The sequence below is a fragment of the Felis catus genome, chromosome D3, assembly GCF_018350175.1.
Source record: "Felis catus isolate Fca126 chromosome D3, F.catus_Fca126_mat1.0, whole genome shotgun sequence".
NCBI classification, from domain to species: Eukaryota; Metazoa; Chordata; class Mammalia; order Carnivora; family Felidae; genus Felis; species Felis catus.
Window position 1 is genome coordinate 13,453,335 of NC_058379.1, and position 19,947 is coordinate 13,473,281.

The 19,947-nt window shown below is 50.4% G+C and overlaps 1 protein-coding gene and 1 non-coding gene across 2 annotated transcripts in view; both read right to left on the reverse strand.

Annotated features, from left to right (window-relative positions):
* Nucleotides 1-19,947, reverse strand: part of SPRING1 (SREBF pathway regulator in golgi 1) — a 179,026-nt gene that overhangs the window by 27,718 nt on the left and 131,361 nt on the right. The gene's annotated exons all lie outside the window — the stretch shown is intronic.
* Nucleotides 3,115-3,219, reverse strand: LOC111557384. The gene has a single exon (XR_002737435.2). It is a non-coding gene; the product is annotated as a U6 spliceosomal RNA (small nuclear RNA).

Consider the following 19,947-nt stretch of genomic DNA (forward strand, 5'->3'; position numbering starts at 1 on the left):
GTCTTCAGGAATTTGCTTCTCTTTGGCTTGTCGGCTCTGTTTTTCCCTGTACTGGGTTCATTTTTATTTTTTTAATATTTCTTTAATGTTTATTCATTTTTGAGAGAGAGAGAGAGAAGAGCAGGGGAGGGGCAGGGCGGGGGGGGGGGGGGGGGGGACAGAGGATCCGAAGCGGGCTCCATGCTGACAGCAGAGAGCCTTATGCAGGGCTCGAACTCACGAACCTTGAGATCATGACCTGAGCCAAAGTCGGACACCTAACCAACTGAGCCACCCAGGCCCCCCTGGTTTTGTTTTTAGATGGGCTCTCTCCACCCTTTTACATTTTCCTGAAGTCAAATCCAAGCTTTTTCCTTGGATGAGGGTTAGGTCCGGTGCCGTCTGATAGGTCCAGCTGCCCGTTGCTAAATCAATGACTGTGGCAAGGGGGACAGAATGATCTGATTGCCCAGGCCCCAGTCATGTGCTCCCTGCCCAAGCACAGCCAAACCACATGCATGCAGCAAGAGTGAATGGGTCCCCAGCGAATCCTGGACGCTTTTACCAGAAGGAGGAATGAACACTGTCTGGGCAGGAAGACCTGATGTCCTATACTCCCATGTCACGCTGTCAGGAAGGGGCAGGCCAATCTGCCCTCTACCTTCTCCATGCTGCGGGAGACCACCTCGAGGACCCCCTAATGCTCTAGCCCTCCCTGGGACTCCAGCTCAATCCTGCCGCGTGAATTCATGCTGGTCGGCAGTTTTCAAAATGTGCATCTTGGGAGCTTGCGGGAGGGAGGAAGAGAGTGGAGGGGAGGCAAAGAGGATGGGTGATAGAACTCAGAGGCTGTGCCTACAGGACCCCTCCTTCTGCCCCTATTTCAACCACGCGGCAATCAATTCTTGTGTCCGCTCGTACCTTCCGTTCCCTTGTACGCTCCCATTTCAAGAAACAGCTCCTCGTATTTTTAAGGCTTGAAAACCAAGTGATTTTTCCACAACGCTTGCCCTCTCCCTCATTCATAAATAAGGAACAACAGCTCAGAAAGAGGCGGGAACTTGACCAAGGCCATGCAGCAGGACAGTGCAGAGCGAGTCCGAGAAATCACACCTCTGGATGCCCACCATCTCCTGCCCTTCCCACCTGCAGGGCTGCAGGCGGGTTAGAGATCCGTGGGCTGAGACCACCACATGCACCCCCGCCACACAGGGCTGATTTATTAGCCAAAGAGGCAGATCTTAACCCTAATGGAGCAGTTTCCAGAGCAGAGCAGAAAGAGGGAAGCTTTTTGAAGCTTTTTTTTCTAGTCTCTGGGCACAGGCAGCCACGGGGGACTCGCTTTGTAGGTAGGAGCCTACCAGAAGGGAGAACAACAGCCAGATTCCTGCTACTGCCTCCTCATTCGGGGGGCTTACCTCACCGTTCCAGAAGAACCTTCGTGAGTAAGCCATGTGCTTCTGTTCAGGATGTTTACAAACAACTAACTGTTCTGCTTTGCGTTCCAGGGTCTGGGGAGCTGGTCTCCTGGCACCGGCCCTGCCCCATATTTCACACACACCTTTGTGCAGCGAGGGCCACTGCTAATCATCAGCTAACCCTTCTGAGTGCTTAGCTGTTCCCGGAACTGTGTGCTCAGTGCTTGACAGGTATCATGTCATTAAATCCTCCCGTAGGTACTATTGTTTACCTTCATTTTACAGGGGAGGAGACAGAGGTGCAGAGGGATGAATTAATTTCTTCAAGGTCCTCAGAGAGCTTCAAACTCAGGCAATCAGAGTCAAGTGCGTGAGCTCTTAGGTCCCTTGCTACGCCGGACGCATGGCGAGCGCTTCGGACAAGGAAGAGGTAGACTGTCACCACACCGGCACACAGACAGACAGACAGTTCCCTGCTTCCTTCATTCAGTCCCTTCCTTCTACCACCCAGGGGCTTCTGGTGGAGTCTGAGGAGCTCTGGGTTTCCCTTTCTCCTTTTCTCCCACACTCTCTGCCCCGTGGCTTCAGCAAACACGCACAGGGGATTCCAGGGAGAGAACTATTATATTACTGAGTGGGCACGGCTCATAAGGTGCCGGCGGAACACGGGTAAGTCAGGTACAGAGAGGCACGCGGTCTCATTACTTAGCCTACCTTGCAGCAGCTTATTGAATTAGTGCGATTCGTAACATCTTCAACTTGGATCTCCTCCAGGCCAGCCAGCTGGTGCATTCAGTACTACTCAGCTCGCCTTAACTCAATTAACTAAGCCGGGCTGAGCCGGGCTGAGCTGAACTCAACAAGTATTTCTTAAGCACTGAGCTGGCTGCAGGGGGAAAAAAAGAAAAAAAAAAAGAAAAAAAGAAAAAAAGAAAAAAAAAAACCCAAAAAACAAAACCAAAAAAAACAAAGGAGGGTAAGGTGCAGACTCCACCAGACGCGGCCCTGACGGAGATGCCCTGCGTTCCCAATGGCACGATATGGCACCCTCACTTCTCAGGGCCACCTCCGCGGTGCTTCCCATGTCGGCACACGCCCCCTGGGTTGTGATGTGCTGCTTCCTATTTTTCTTTAAATAAACGACCTTTCCTTTAAGCAAACTAATTTCTCTCTTTAAGCTTCATGTTTAAAATTATTAAAACAAAAGCGACGACGTAAAATCAAGCATTTTGAAGGGGACGGTTCCGGGGGCGTTCGGTACCCCCACGGAGTTGTGAAACCACCATCCCCTCCGTCTCGTCGCCAAACATTTCCACCACCACCCCCCCCTCCAAAATAAAACCCCACAGCCGTGAAGCAGTGTGTCCCCAACCCCACCTCCTCCAGCCCCTCACGGCCGCTAATCTACTGTTGGTCCCCGTGGGTCTGCCTGTGCTGATTTCACACAGATGGAATCACACAGTGTGTGGCCTCTCGTCCTTGACTTCTTTTGCCCAGAATCATGTTTTCGGGGTCCATCCACGTGGGAGCATGTATCAGTATTTCATTGCTCTTTATGGACAAATGATATTCTACTGTATGGATAGACTACATCTTACTTACCCATTCATCTGCTGATGGGCACTTTGAGCCAATTCTGCCTTTTGGCTATTGCGAATAGTACTGATAAATAAGGGTATTTTATCTATTTATTTTATTGAGGTATCACTGACACTGTGAAAATCTGGAACACTTCACGAATTTGGGTGTGATCTTTAGGGCAGAGGCCACGCCAATCTCTGTAGCGTTCGGATTTTCATAGATGTCCTGCCGAAGTGAGGACATAAACTCAGGGAGTTTATTTAAAAAAAAAATTTTTTTTAACGTTTATTTATTTTTGAGACAGAGAGAGACAGAGCATGAACAGGGGAGGGGCAGAGAGAGAGGGAGACACAGAATCGGAAACAGGCTCCAGGCTCTGAGCTGTCAGCACAGAGCCCGACGCGGGGCTCGAACTCACCGACCGTGAGATCGTGACCTGAGCTGAAGTCGGACACTTAACCGACCAAGCCACCCAGGCGCCCCTCAGGGAGTTTATTTTAAAAGGAAATTACTGTAGGGCCACCTGGATGGCTCAGTCGGTTAAGCGTCTGACTCTTGGTTTCGGCTCAGGTCATGATCTCACGGTTTCGTGAGCTCGAGCCCTGCATCGGGCTCTGTGCCGACAGCATGGGGCTTGCTAGGGATTCTCTCTCTCTCTCTCTCTCCCTCTCTCTCTCTGCTCCTCCCCTGCTATGCTCTGTCTCTCTCAAAATAAATAAACTTAAAAAAATAAATAAAAGGATGCTACTGTCAATAGGAACTTCTATTTTTGAACTGGCAGTCAAATGGATACATAAGTATGAGGAGTAAAAAGTTCACCTGCAGAGCACATAAAACCACCCCAGGCTCCCCCAGATACAGCTATAAACATTCCGAGCGGGTACTGGATGTGGCTGGCCTTGAGTCTGCAACCTGGCTTTGCCATCTGTTTGACTCTGGGCAAATGTTCCTGTCCTCCCCCTGCCTCAGTCCCCTCCTCTGTAAAATGATAATACTTGTGAGCACTTCCTCCCGCAGCTGTGAGAATTAAAATCACGGACACAATGCTCAGCACCGTCCGACACACAGTCAGCACTCAGTATGTGAAAGCTGGTGGCCGGGCACCCCGTCCTGTACCCAGCGACGGTAACAGTCCTGGGAGCTAACAAAGCAAGCGTCCTGCTGCGTGCTAGGAGCCGGGCGAAGTGCCTGGCCTGCGTTATTTCACGTGCACCCACAACGTCCTACGAGGCCGATGTTGTTACCCCCGTTTTGTAGGTCAGAACATAGGCAGAGAGAGGTGGTGCTGGGAGTGGAAGGTCGCACGGCTAAAGACTTGAGCTCTCGGGAAAGTTTAAGGGCGACATGAGAAGCGACCGAGAGCCCGCTGGAATGTCAGGGCTGTTCCCGGGCAGAGGTGATTAACTGTAAAACCAGTGCCTGGGCCCTCGAGATTGCCGACCTGGCAAAAGTCACAGCACACCTGGCCCGAGGGCTCCGCCCCGCTGGAGTCCTCCTGGCTGCGTCTCTTTCCTGACCTGCTCCTTGCGCCGGGTCTAGGACTTCACGTCTTTTCAAGGGGACTCGCCTCTCCCGGTTAATGGCCTTTCCTGCCCTCCCCATACCCCGTCATCTCCCAGTGTCCCCAAAGCCGCCCCTTTGCTCTGCAATCTCTCCCCTTCCACGCTGTGTCTGAGCCCCCGACACTGGCACGCAGCCTCCTACTAATTATCCACCGCTTGTGCAAAAGTGAGCGCCTCTCAAGTTCACACCCACCCCGTACGCCTTCGCCGACCGGGCTGGGCATGACCGACCGTTTCGGTCCGCGTGGGGAATCCGGTCTCGTGCGAGGGTGGCACTTAGCATCGGGGTCGCGTCCGTTTCCTGGGGCTGCCATGACATAGGGTTCCAAGCCGGTGGCTGAACAAATGTATCCTCCCAAGATCTGGAGCCCAGCAGCCTGAAATGAAGCTGTCAGCAGGGCCATCCCCCCTCCCTCCGGGAGAGGATCCTTCCTTGGCTCTTCCCGCTCTGGTGGCACCAGGTATTTCGTGGCTTGTGGCCACTGCACTCCCATCTCTGCCTGTGTTCACATGGCCTCTCCCTGTGTGTCTGTGTGGGTCCCTTTCCGTCTAAGAACACCTTGTCATGGGATCCAGGGCCCTCCCTGATGCAGCATGATCACCTCCACCCTTACCTTAACCACCCCTGCAAAGATCCTGTTTGCTAATAAAGTCACATTCCAAGACTCCAAGTAGACTCAGAATTGGGGCAAGCTGCTCAACCCTCTACAGACACCTTCAAATAGAAGATGAGCCTGATAGTCTCTGTGGCACGTTTACTGAGCCCAGTGGGTACAGACGCGAAGGGGTTTAATCTTCCTCCGAAGACCATCACCGGCCGTCTTCTTACAAATCTTCCTTCCCCGGCCCTTAGTGGCACCCTGGGCAGATGTTACAGCTTTCTGGCAAGTCTCCAGTAATAATCAGGCCAGTCCAGGTCAGACCAGTTTAAAACATTCGCTTTTCCCCACCACCCTCCAACTCAGCTTTGCCCTAGGGCCTGGGAAGCCTGGCATGCGCATGGCCACGCCTCGCCCCGGCTCCTTCCTGAGGCTTCCTTACGCGTCTGGTTCCCAAAGTGCACCAAAGAGGATGATGCCGCGGACAACCAAATTTGGCCAGTGCACAGTCAAACAACTTGCCCAGATTGTGTTTACTTTAGACTCAGTGGATGTGTGGAAGCGCATCCAAGAGCCGGGGGTCTCCAAACTTGTACAGGCCAGGAAACTATTTTTCCACAGAGCCTTCTTCTGCTCTGGTATTCCCCAGAGCACGCTCGGGGAAATATTAGACTATATAAAGTATTGTAAAATACAAAATCTATCCACAACTGTTATGCACGCATAGCAATAGAAGATGAGTTTTGAGTAAATAACGCCAGCTCAGGAACGATTTTGTGATTTATTCAGAAAACTGGCTTCCAGACCACTGTGGATAAGACCCAACTTGGCCGGAAGATGTGATCCCTCGGCAGAGCCGCATGGACAGCTCAGCTGGCCAAATGTTACTCTCAGAAAGGATCAGAGAAGAAAATGCTCCGATTTCCCTAAAGCCCTGTTGCAGCAGCCAGGAGGGTGTAACTCTCATATTGAAAAGCGGGTCGTTTCAAGAAAAATTTCCATTATCGCGTAGTCCTATAATGTGTGCAATTATGTTCTGCAAATTCGACTATAAGCACTCCGCAGAATAGTAAAAATAACAACAATAACATAATAACGAGAGAAAAGACAGGATAAATGAACGTAAGCACCAGGCAGCCCTTCTGCCTGCCATCCTTCTCCTGAGTAGAACGGGGGTCCATTCAGCCTCCACTGCTGCCTGCCTCTCGGCTCTCAGCATGAGTCTAGTGTTTCACTGTCTACTGTTTTCACATAGTGTGGCCTCTAAACGCTGGCCAACTTCTTCCTCTGGTGCTCAACTGCTGGTCGACAACCTTCCCCAGCACCGCAGACAACCTGGTAACCTTGGACTGATGGAGAAAAGGCCGTAGGCTCCCATTTAACATCTCTCTGAGGGGTTTCGCGGGTCATCTCTGACCATGGGAATGTGCGTTCCTCCCAGGAGTTCCGTGAACTGTAGAGCTTCTCTAGCACATCAGATGGGACTCCCCCGGAGTCTCCAAGCTGAACAGAATCTGGTTTTGTCCGGACCGTCAAGGCAAATATTTTCTCAACGCCAGGACTACCCCTACAACTGGCTTCTGTAGGGGCCGGCCAAGGAGATAAGATTAAAGGAAAGTCAATCGACCACGGTACACCCCCCACTTCCCATTCCTTTGACACCCCCTTCCCCTCCCCACACACAAACTAGAGAAAACATTTTTGAAATCTGATTGTGCTCCCTGAATGAGATAGCTCTTTAATCCTCAGGAGGCTAGTAAGGATCAGTTTATCCCCTCAGCCAATAGAGCGCTAAAGGCTGGGGTTGGGGGGCTTGGAGATCCAGACGGCTCAGCAGCCTGGGGAACAGAGAACCAGTTCTTGCTCTCTCTCTCTCTCTCAGCTTCGTCTCCCCTGCGTACAAACTCCCCCTGCCCCCAGAAGGGTGTCCAAACTCAAGGATCTTTGTGTGCTGGACAAGGACAAGCTGAACCCTCCAAGGTAGGACCTGGTTCTCACACATCTGCAGGCCTGCCCAGCACTGAGCACAGGAGGTGGCACACAAGCCAAATGGAGCTCAATGAATGAAGGGCAACTGAGTGAAAATGTAACCCGTATAACGCACAGGTACCAGATGTTCCAGTCTCAGCACAGTCTCATGTCAAAGTTAAAAAAAAAAAAATTTTTTTTTAACTGGAGAGCAATTTATTTATTTATTTACTTAAATATATGAAATTTATTGTCAAACTGGTTTCCATAAAACACCCAGTGCTCATCCCAACAGGTGCCCTCAATACCCATCACCCACCCTCCCCTCCCTCCCACCCCCCATCAGCCCTCGGTTTGTTCTCAGTTTTTAAGAGTCTCTTATGCTTTGCCTGGAGAGCAATTTAAACCTTTGCCAAATTCCTCAAGGAACACCAACACGTGCATGCACACACACAGACACACACACACACACACACACACACACACACACACACACAACCAAAAAACAAACAAAACAAAAAAAATCTAACTGGAGAAGGTACCTGGCATGTGGTAAGTACTCGATAAATGAAATTTGTTATTTAAATCCTATTGCCTTCTCCAATATTGTTTTCTTTTTTAACTTGGCCCCATTTGACCACTTGACCACTAATGCAAAAAAGAAACGTCTATTAGTTTCCTGGGGCTGCCAAAACACACTGCCACAAACTTGATGGCTTAAGACAACAGGGCTTCATTCTCTCGCATCTCTGGAGGCCAGAAGTCCAAAGCCAAGGTGTTGGTAGGGCCGTGCTCCTTCCAAAGCTCTGGGGAAGACTTTGTTCTTTGCCTCGTCTAGTTCCTGGTGGCTGTCAACATCCCTGGGGTTGTGGCCACAGCACTCCAACCACCGTCTGTCTCCACATGGCCTTTCCCCAAGTGTACCTCCCCGTGTGTGCATCTCCCCATGTACATCTCCCCGAGTGTATCTCCCTGTGTGTCTCCTGGGAGGTTTTGTCATTGGATTTAGAGCCCACCCAGATAATCCAAGATGATTTCATTTCAAGATCCTGAACTTAATTACATCTGCAAAGACACTTTTTCTTTTCTTTTCTTAAGTAGGCTTCAATCCCAGCTCGGAGCCCAATATGGGGCTTGAACTCACAACCCTGAGATCAAGACCTGAGCTGAGATCACAGGGTTGGACGCTCAACCTATTGAGCCACCCAGGCACCCCAAGACACTTTTTCTAAATAGCATCATATTCATAGGTCCCAGGGGGTCGGGATGTGAACGCATCTTTCTCGGGGAGCTACTACTCAACCCGCTACAAAAGGATACTAGGTCCTTCCTCGTGTGGGTGGGGGGCGAGGAGAAGGCTGGATAATCCTGTAATTTAATTTTTTCCTTTTATCCTTGTCATGATGAACACATCAGCGCAGCAGCCAGCATCAAGTACTTGGGAGCCCAGAAGGAAAGAGAAGCAGGTGGCAGAAAGTCACTGTCGACCTCTCCTTTTCACTGATGCTCATCAACTCTTTCAATGATGCGGGTTTGCAGCCACAGAATACCTAACTGCAAGGGCTACAGCACCCTGGGGGTGGGAGGATGGGCTGCGCAAAGCAGTGGGTTTCAGCTACAGCTTGTGACCCTCAGGCAGACACATCTTGGGACAGAGCATCTTGGCTTTCCCATAGAGGGTGGTCAGCTGCGTGCGTTCCTGGCTGGGGGTGGTTCAGATTAGTTATTTACTGATACCCTGTGTTAAGATCCCAGCTTTGGCTGCGCTGAAGGGATCTGGGAGGCAGTAACTTCACTCAACTCAAATTGCAATCAGCCAGCCTCTTGGCTCATGTGTTTATCTACCCAGAACTATTTTTGGTGTGTGTTCATAGACAGCACACACCAAAGTATTTGGTATTTGAGATGCAAGCGTGAAGGATGATTAAAGTTAGCTGCTAATGAGCATGCCTAGAATAGATATATTGTGTGTGTGTGTGTGTGTGTGTGCGTGTGTGTGTGCGCGTTCCATGTGTGTGTGTGCTCTGTTGAGTGTCTGCAAAGCAGATGTCTATAAATCTGCCCTCACTTGACCTTGCCAATGTCCTGGATCAGCTAAGATGTCTATGGATGGAAAATGGAAACTGGCCTGTCTCAAAATACTGCCTGACCAAACATCCCAACTCCCCTATCTACATTCTACCTGTCATTCGAAGCCTAGCCCTCCCCACCTTATCAAGGAGCCTCTCTTAAATATCCTCTGAACTCCTAAAGCAGAGACAGCCAGTAGGCTTCGTCGCTAGTACTGACTGGAATCAAATTGGCAAGGATTACCTGAAGCACCATGTTGAGGAGGATACTGAGAACTGATCTGAGCTGGGATAAATGATGCTGCGTTAGTTCCCTGGGGCCTGCTGTAGCAAAGTACCAGCATCTGAGTGGCTTAAAACAATGGAAATTTATCTTCTTACAGTCTCGACATTAAACACCTGAAATTAAGCTGGGGGCAGGACCATGCTCCCTCCAAAGCCTCTAGGAGAGGATACTCCCTTGCCTCTTCTGGCTTCCGGTGGCCCCAAGCAGCCCCTGGCTTGTGGCTGCTCACTCCAGTCTCCGCCTCCGTCCCCAGTTGGCTGTCTTCCCTCTGTGTCTGTGTCTCTGCATAGCATTCCCCTCTGTGTGGATGTGTGTGGTATGTCTCCCTCTGCTTATAAGAGCACCAGTCATGGGATTGGGGCCCACGCTAACGACCTCACCTTAACCTGATTACATCCACAAAGACCCCACTCGTGGTGCCCGGGTTAGGACTTCAACGTATCTTTTGGGGGGATACAATCCAATTCATAATAGACACTATTAGCAATTAGGAAAGTTTTTCATGAATGAGGGAAGGAAAAGGGCCACCGATTTACCAAATGTGCCCTAGAGCACTTACTTTTGGTATCATTTAGTCAGAAATAAGCACAGGCTGCTATGACTACTGTCATCTATCTGTCTATCTATCCATCCATCCATCCATCCAACTCATCACCTATCTATTCATCCATTCCCTGCCTGCCTATCTAATCTTTCTACTTTCTTGTCTGTTATCAACCATTTTTCTATGATCTATCATCTACATTACCTATTTGCCTTCTTAAGTAGATCAAAATTTCCCTAAGAGCACAGATTATAGCTGTCTTAGACCATTCAGGAATGTTATAAACAAAACATCACAGACTGGGTAGCTTATAAATAACAGCAATTTGTTTCTCACAGTGCTAGAGGAAGAAAGCCCAAGATCAAGGTGTCAGCAGCATGGTTGCGTGAGGACCCTCTCCTGGCTCACACGTGGCACCTTCTCGCTGTGTCCTTATGTGGCGGAAGGGACAAGGGACCTCTTTTATAAGAGTACTAATCCCATTTATAGGAGCTCCACCGTAGTGACCTAATCACCTCCCGAAGGCCCTGGCTCCTAATATCATCACCTTGAGCATCAGGATTTCAACATGTGAATTCTGGGGGACACGTTCAGACCACAGCACCAGCTTAAAGCCTCTATATCTTCCCACTAACGAACCCAGAATTTAGACGGAGGAGGCACTGAAAAAAAAAACAAAACACTTGTTCAGTAATGAACATTCATTGTTTGGACTCTGAAATTAGGTCAGAAGAAAGGTCTCTCTGAAGTGCAATTCCCTACGGGCTGCTGAGGGTAAAGCTGGATGCCCACTGAAGGGCTGGAGGCCTGGGCTTCCTGGTCTACCCTCTGTCTTCCCAGCCCCTCCCCACGTTCTGGACATCTCATCTACCAAATCCTACACGTGTACCGGGGTATCCCCCTCTAACAGGACAGCCCTGTAATTGTTCAGCGAGATGATAGTGCCAGGCTCATCCATCAAACCCTCCTCTAATAGTCTGGTTTTCCTAATGGAATGCAGTGTCCTAAAGAAGAGAAGCATCATAATGTGAGGTTTTATGTAGGCTGGTTTCTAGCTGTGAGCTATGGAGCCGAAATGATAGTTAAATCGATGGAGAGGCACTAAGCTCTCGTCTCTGAATCTGGGCATCCGTAAAACCTGATTATTGACAGCCCTGAGTGGATGTGTTGCAGACCAGCTCTCCCAGTCCTGATTGGGGCTCCCTCTCTTCCTCCGTGGACAGGAGCAGCCTGAGAGAAATGGAGACGGAATGGCCAGCTGATTGTTTTCACAGTCTGCATGACAGACTGCCCCCCTAACAAGACTCTAGGTCAAGTGCTCTTCTCCACTCTGTGGATCTAGTGGGGAGAAATTAGCTCTCAGTGGTATTCCCAATTATGGAGAAAAGCCCGGGTCTGGCCGCAATGTGTCTGGCACTGGACCAAGAGGCAAGAAGCCTGTCTTCTCCCCCAGCCTCGTGGCATGACCTTGGGAGGTGACTTGGCCTCTCATCTTCTGTCCTGCCTCCTCGATACTGACCCACCTTTTATTACTTCATAGTTCTGCTGTAGGGTAAATGAGACATGGCTCTACATCTTTTCGTCCCCCAGAAAGACCAGAGCCAGGTAATTGCAAAGGATAGCCTTTTCCTTTGTTTTTACTGCATGGGTTACTAACTCGTTTTTTAAATAATGGCCAAAAGGACTGATTTATACCGTTGTTGTTGTTGTTTCTACCCTGAGGAGCCTTGAGGCATTTTAGGGGTATTGTGTTATTGCTCACTTCTTCTAGGGAGTGTGCCCATTTCTTAGTCAGCAAACTGAGCAAAGGCTTGAAGCGAGCCACACTGATGGGCTGGAACTAATTCCTACTCCTAATCTAGTGTGGTGTTTTACTGCCAATGCATAGGTCCCCTGGGGACACTCAGGAGATACTGGCCCTGACACAATTATTAAGCCACATCTCTGTGTTCTCCCGCCTTCCTTCCATGCCAGCTATGCTGACTTTCTTTTACATCTTTACAAGCACCAAGTGCTTTCCAACCTCAAACTATGCACACCTGTTCTCTCCTGTGTGGGAGGCTCTTCCTGCACATGTTTCCTCTGGCCAATCCCTACCCATCCCTCAGGCCTCAGCTGCAATGTCACCTTGGCGGTGAAGTCTTCCGTGGCCCCCGCGCTTTGTCAAGTACCTCACTCTATGCTCTCATAGGCAGCGTGTTTTTCCTTTGCAGGGCTTATCACACATATAACTTGGTATCTGCCTTCCTCACTAATGACGAGTTCCTTGAGGACAAAGACTTGTTTATCTCGTTCATTACTGTGACCCCAGCACCAAGAAGGCACTCAGTAAAAATCTGTAAAATGAGTGGATGGATGGACAGTGGATAACGATGGATGAATGGACGGATAGGTGGATGGATGGAGGGTAGATGGGTAAATGGAGGTATGGTGTGTGGTTGCACAGACAACGGATGGATGAATAAATGGATGGATAGATGGATGGATGATGGATAGTTGGATAGACAGAAGGATGAATGATAGCTGAATGGATAGACAGTGGATGGATGGATGGATGGATGGATGGATGGATGGATGGATAAATGGATGGATGGATGATAGATAGTTGGATAGACAGAAGGATGAGTGATCGCTGAATGGACAGATAATGGATGGATGGGTGTAGCATGTGTGTACAGGAGAGTGATCCAAATTACCAGTATTCATCATGGAAAGAAAGTTCTCAGTTCCAAATGTTCAGAGAACTTCAACGATACAGACCTGGCATACATGTCAACACAGGGCCATATTTCTCTGAGATGCTGGGTAGAACCTTCTTTGCCTCATCTTAGCTTCCAATGGTAGCCACCAACACTTGGCTTCCTCAGCTCACAGCCACATCACTCCAATCCCCACCTCCATTGCCTCATGGTGTTCTCCCTGTGTGACTCTGTCTTCACATCACTTTCCCCCTTGTTATAGTGGACCACAGCACTAGCTTGTTATAAGAACACTAGCTGTACTGGATTAAGACCTCATCTTACCCACTTACACCTGCAACAATCTTGTTTCTAAACAAGGTCACATTCTGAAGTACTGTGGGTTGGGACATATCTTTCTGGAGGATTCATCTCGACCCATAACAATCCGTTACACGGCAACGCCTCACCCAGATGTGTATCCTAGAGATGCTCCTGTTTAGGATGATAAGAAGATGTGCGTGAGGATGTTGGTGGCCACGAGGTTTGTTACAGCAAGAAGCCAGAGGTGACCTGCCTGTCCATGACCGGGGAAATGGATAAACCAAATGTGACACATGCAGATGATGGACAAATCCACAGCAGGCAGAAGTCAGAGGCTGGATTTGCATATATTGCCATGGTTAGATCTCAAAAACATAGTGTGAAATGAAAAAAAGCAGAAACTAGACTGAGATTTATGACACAATACCATTGACATAAATCTGAAATATTTACCCAAAGAACAACATTATGTGTGTTTCATAAGCATTGGAAAGTGGGTTGGAAGGATTTATTTTGAATACACTGGAGTTGCTGCCTGTGGGAGGTAGTGAGAAGTGGTAACAGTAGACGAAGGCAAAAAATAATACGGAAAGCACAAGGGGGCCTTGAACAGACAGATGCTGCAATGGTGGCATGAACTGGCAGAGCGATTCTGGGAATGTGTGCTTCGGGTCCAAACTTTACAAGGAAGGGATTCATTAGTGACAGTTGTGCCGAGGGCTCAAGGGGTCTGGGGTCCTGCCAGCATGCACGGCAGGGACACTCAATCTGCTCTGGAACATCAGCAAAGACTTTGTGGAGGAAACGGCGCTTCCACTGGAGAGGGCCTGGAGATGTGCCAGGGAAGAGAAGGACAGGAAGTTCCAGAAGGAGGGACTGTGCATGGACAAGTCCCAAGGAGAGCCCAGCCGGCCTGGACGCACCAGCCTGGAGCCCCAGCAGTCCCCGTGCCGTCACTCCCTGTGACCCCTAAAAAGGACAGAAGACAGTGCTGGCCGTGTGTGTGTGTGTATCGCCACTCAGACACCCATTGGGACCCGGTGGCAGAAATTAGCAAATTAGCAAATGGCCCAAATTAGCAAATGAGAAACACTTCCACGGAGCCTTGCGGATCTTCCTAGATTTCAAAAACACAGGACTTCACAAGTCTCTCTTTTCCTCACTTAAAAAAAACTTATTTATTAATTTTCTTTTAATGTTTATTTATTTTTGAAGAAGAGAGAGAGACAGAGTGTGAGCGGGGGAGGGGCACAGAGAGAGGGAGACACAGAATCCGAAGCAGGATCCAGGCTCTGAGCCGTCAGCACAGAGCCCCATGCGTGCATCATGACCTGAACCAAAGTTGGACGTTTAACCGATTGAGCCACCCAGGTGCCCATCGCTTTTTTTTTTTCCAACGTTTATTTATTTTTGGGACAGAGAGAGACAGAGCATGAACAGGGGAGGGGCAGAGAGAGAGGGAGACACAGAATTGGAAACAGGCTCCAGGCTCTGAGCCATCAGCCCAGAACCTGACGTGGGGCTCGAACTCATGGACCGCGAGATCGTGACCTGGCTGAAGTCGGACGCTTAACTGACTGCGCCACCCAGGCGACCCCCCATCGCTTTTTTTTTAAATAAAAATGTTTATTTATTTTTGAGAGAGAGAGAGAGAGAGAGAGAGTGCACACAAGTGGGGGAGGGGTAGAGAGAGGGGGTCAGAGGATCCAAAGCAGGCTCTGAGCTGACATCAGCAAGCCCGATGCGGGGCCCGAACTCACAAACAGTGAGATCATGACCTGAGCCAAACTTGGAAGCTTAACCAAATGAGCCACCCAGGCACCCCTCTTTTCCTCACTTTTGTTGGAGACACGGCATGGTCACCAGTGGAGCCAATGAGAAGTGGCAGCTGACTCCAAGCTGGGGAAACAATAGGGAGGGATGGGGTCTGCGGAGGACCCGGAAGGGGTGGCCCGGCCACATGGGCAGGCCACTTAGCCTGAGACAACGCCTGCCTCTGCCCGACTGCGGTCCCAGTGTTGACAGATCTTTCGTCTCTCAAGAGAAGCCATTACTCTGAAATCTTTTCATCTTACCCGTTATAATCTGATTTAGCTAGAAGCAGGGAGCACATCACACCCACGAGGAGGGCTATGATAAAATGCGCAAAACAGAAAGTAACCAGTGCTGGCGAGGCTGTGGGGAACAGGAAACACTGTGCGCTGCTGGTGGGAACATAAAATGACTCAGCCACTGTTGGAAAAGCCAGAAGGATTCTCGAAAGGGTAAACATGGAAACACCACGTGACCCAGCAATCCCACCCCTAGGTACATGCCCCAAAGAGCTGAGCAAATCCACAGACGCAGAAAGCAGACCAGGAACCAGGGGCCGACGAGGGAAGGGAAGGGGGATGAATGACTAACGGGTACGGGAGCTTCCTTTTGGGGTGATGAGAATGTTCCGGGACCAGACACGGCGGTTGCACAAGATTGTGAATGTGCTACAAGCCACTGAATTGTTCATTTTAACATGGTTAAGTTTATATCATGTGAGTCGCGCTTCGGTTAAAAAAAAAAATAAAACTGGGAAAATTAACTCAAAAAACTGGGAAAATTAACGCAAATATTCAAGGAAAAAAGAAAGAGTGGGCCAAATGACACAAGCCTGTAGGCTGACTCTGAGGCCTGGGGGGCCTGCTGCGAGGCTTATGGTTAGCACGAGCCCCCATGGACAATCTCATGCAGAGGTGTGGGTCAGGATCCCTACTTTCCTGGCAGGAAATGGAGTCTCCAAGAGGTAAAATGATTGGATCAGGGTCAAGTGCAGGAGCTGGGGCTGGCAGCTGGAGCATCATGTGCAAGCAAACTGATCCCATGCTCCCTGCGGTTGGGGCCAAGGGCTGTGCAAAGCAAAGGAGGGTGACAGCTATGACGCAGGTGGTGGTAGGAGGTCTTCTCTGAGTCAGAAGGTCAGACACGAACTGTGCATGAAGATTTCTTCAGAACTGTCACCTCCTCCCTCACGGGGCCCAGAGAAGTCGCTGTGGATTTAAGACAATTCAGCAAAGCCACACGGGGCACTTACTATCCACGAGGCTTGTGCTACGTGTGAAAATAATAAAGACAGTAAGAGCAAAGGGCTCTATGCAAAGCGTACTCTGGGTGCTGACAGTAACTCCATGAGGCAGAAGCGGAGCTAGTATACGCTGCGTGCAGTTAACTGACACAAATTCAACCACATGCAGCTGCCCAAAACGAAAAGGAAGAAGGGCTCACTGAAATGGACAGTGCCACCTGTCACAGCCCTATGTGACTTGCCACCTGGAAGACCCAGAAATGGGATACAGGGACCCGTGTTCTGGCCATCTCCGATCCTGAGAGCCTCTCCTAGAATAGGGAGCTCTCTGCACCAAGCGTGACCGTAGGGGTTTCTCAGCCTCGGCACTGTTGACGTTCTGGGTCTGCTGGGTCATCACTCATCATGGGGTGGGGGTGGGGGGGGTGCCCTGTGCAGCGAAGGATGTTGGAGGCACTTGGAGGAAGGTTAGCAGCATCTTCTACATGCTACGTGTCACCAGTGCCCCTCCCAGGTGTGAGAACCAAATGCATCTCCAAGCATTGCCAAATGTGCCCTAGGGGCAAAATCACCCTGGTTGAGAACCACTGCTCTGGAGTTTATTAATGTGCGTATGTTTTATGTAACAGATTTCCAAGGCCCAAGAGCCCTGCCTCGTCTGGTGTTCAACCGCAGGAGCAGTGATCAGTGCAACGTGGGGAGGAAGTGTCTGTGCCGTGACAACTTTCGGAGGCTCGTGGCAACGCCATTCCTTCAGGGGAAGGAAGTACAAGGGATTTTCCTGCGTAGCTTGCCTGGACTTTAGAATTGAGTACCCCTATGTGCTGGCACTCCAAGGTGGTATCATTACCCCAGTGCACAGGTGAGGAAACCGAGGATCACAGGGAGTCCGTTACTTGCTCAAGGTCTCAGAGCTAGCAAGTGATAGAGACTTGAATCCAATCTGTTTTACTTTAAAAACCCCTTCCTTTTTTTTTTTTTTTTCATCTCACCATTTTGCGTTCCTATCTGCAAAAGGGGGTTGAAGGAAATCAGTGTGCCAGAAAACAGACTCTACTAGAGGTGACACTGTGCAGTCATCTGCCTGCCTCTTGGTTCTGGATGAGGCTAGAGGTAAATTCAGATTCAAAAAGGTATTTATGGGCCTGTGTATTACTGAGGACTTCTCTGATGGCAAGAGACAGAAACCTAACGAGCTTAAAGCAAAAAGGGAATGAATGTATTGGCTCCTCTAACTGGCAAGTTCAAGGAGTGAAAACTTCAGGCATGGTTGGATCAAGGGGCCCAAAGGGTCAGGACAGTCGCTCAATATTTGTTTTCCTCTTTGTTGGCTTCATTGTCAGGCAGACTTCCCTCCTTTATAGAAAGAGAGCCGCCAGCAACACCATACCTAAAACCTGACCCCTTAGAAACCCAGCAGAAAAATGTTCTCCATTCCAATAATTTCATCAACAGTCCTGAACTTGGCTCTGACAGTCCTAGCTTGGTTGGGTCCCTTGCACATCCAGGATCTAATCACTATGGCCCGTGACAGGTGGAAATCTCCACGATGGCCTGAGCTACCTGTGCATCTGAAGAGTTTGAGGGCAAGGTGATCGCCGAATCTTACGGAGAAGATTAGGCTAGAGAGAGAGACAGAGAGATGGGAACAGGCCTGCCAGGTGAAACAGAGTCGCTCTGCACCCTCATGGCACACCAAGAACTGGGCGCAGCTCGTGCGGCGTGTTCGGTACACGATGTCCTTTAATCCTCACGACAACCCGCATCATTATTGCTGACGCTCGGAGAGGCTCCGCGTCACGGCCAGCGCTCACTTCCAGGTACAGAGACAGCCGGGCGTGCCCAGGGGCACCCTGTCCTTAGGAGGTGGAGCTGGGTCTTAACGCTCGGACCTGTGTGACCCGAAGTCCCCAGCTTGCCCGCCCTTCCCCCCCAGAGACCCCTGAGCTGCGGGAAGCCTCCTCAGCGCTTTGTTCCAGTCCCTTAACTCGCAAACCCCGTCAGCGAGTTCTTTATTTCCACACACGGTGCTATTAAGCTAACGGCTCTGGGAAGTCTAGGCTGGCCTCGGAACAGCCACACGTCCCGCAAGCCTTGTGCGTGTCGTGGCTTCCGAACAGACACATCAGAAGTTCCAGGAGCCCAGGCCCCTGTGGAAACGTCTCTGTGCGCCGTTTTGGTTCAAGATGCCAAAAAAGCAGCACACGCCTTGCACTTGGGCTCCTTGTAGAACGTCTCCCCGGGAGCTAAAGGTGGCAGGTCCAGCACCTCCTAGAAAAGTCCCCTGTACAGGCCGGTGGCAGACCTCACCAGGCCAAAAAAAAAAACCAACAAAAAACAAAACAAAACAAAACAAAAAAACCCCCACGACCTGAGAAACCAGGGTTGAAATAGAGGCCTCTTTCTGTTTGGTCAATGAGCAGCTATGAAGGATGCGTAGGACGGAGCTAAATTTATTTGTTCCTTTCTTTCTCGGAACAGCGGCAATGAGGCTGGGAGTGCAGCTGCCTCGCGCTCCCGTGAGCCTTTTGCAGGCACCAGCATGCACAGAGGTTGGCTCTCGGGGACGTGGATCCCTTTCCGGTCTGTTCCCTGCCCGCTGCGGGCGGGACTTCCAGGGCCTCTCTGTAGTTTGGGGCTAGAATCCTGTGCCAGTGGGCAGAAGTCTGGCACTGTCTCCTAGAGCCGGGGTGAGACGATCACCTTTTAAAAACGGACGAGCTGCGGGACGCAGGGACCCTGGCCCGGCCAAGGCAACTTGCAGCCACGCCCGGGAAAACCACTGAGGTCCCAACCACCTCTGCTTTCACTGCTCAGACCTGTGGGAAACTTGTAAGACTGGGCCCAGTGGGGAGAGGTGGGGAGGGCCTCTGGGGACGGGCCTTCCAAACACGAAGCCGGGCTGGTTGGGCAGAGTCCTTTCTGGGATGTGCCAAGTTGAGGCTCACCTTCAGCGGGGCCTCCCGCCCGCTGCTCAAGGTGGTTTCTGTTTTTTTTTTTTTTTAAACAAGTGCTTTGTGAGACTTTCAGAAGGTACCCACGGGTGGGGAAGTGAAAGGAGGAGGGACGGGGAAGAAACTGCTTCTTTATTTCTAGCCTTGCTTGAACGGCTTCTTGACGGTTACTGCTACAGTTTTTGCTGAGTCAGAAGCATCCCCCAGCTGCTCACCGGAAACACAGCTGTTAGGCGAAAATAACCACAGAGCCGAGCATCGTGCACCTTCCAGAAAACAGGGCAGAAAAACCTCAAAACAAAAGAGAAAAATACAAAACAATAAAAGAGGCACCGTCGGAAGCCCACGGCAGCTCGCCCCCTCACCCAAGCCCGCAGCTCAGAGACGGAGCAAAGCCTGGCTGCTTTTCCATTTCAGTGGGTTTTGAGCAGTGCCCCGTCCCAAAAGAGAGAGATGTGAGCGTGTCCTAACCCCTGGGAGCTGTGAATGTGATGTGCCTGGAGCAAGGGTCTTTGTGGATGTAACTGACTTAACGATCTCAAGAGGAGATCAGTCTGGATTACCTGGGTGGGCCCTAAATCCAATGACAGGTGTCCTTGTAAGAGGGAGGCAGAACATTCGACACACCGAGAACACACGGAGACGTAGGGAGGGGAAGGCCAGGTGAAGACGGGGGCAGAGGTGGTGTGATATGCACCTAAGGCCGAGGGACACCAAGGGTTTGTTATGGCAGCCACAGGAAATTATAGAACAGCCACAGCTACCATTTGCTGGGTCCTGTCCCCAGCCACCCCTTTCCCCTCGTCCAGGTCCAGACTGAAAGCATTCACGGCATCTTGCTTGCGAGCTGTCTTACATGGACACTGGGCTTCCCTTTCCTCCAGGCTTCATGATTATCAGGAAGGACTTGAGGACTCCAGGGACTAGGTG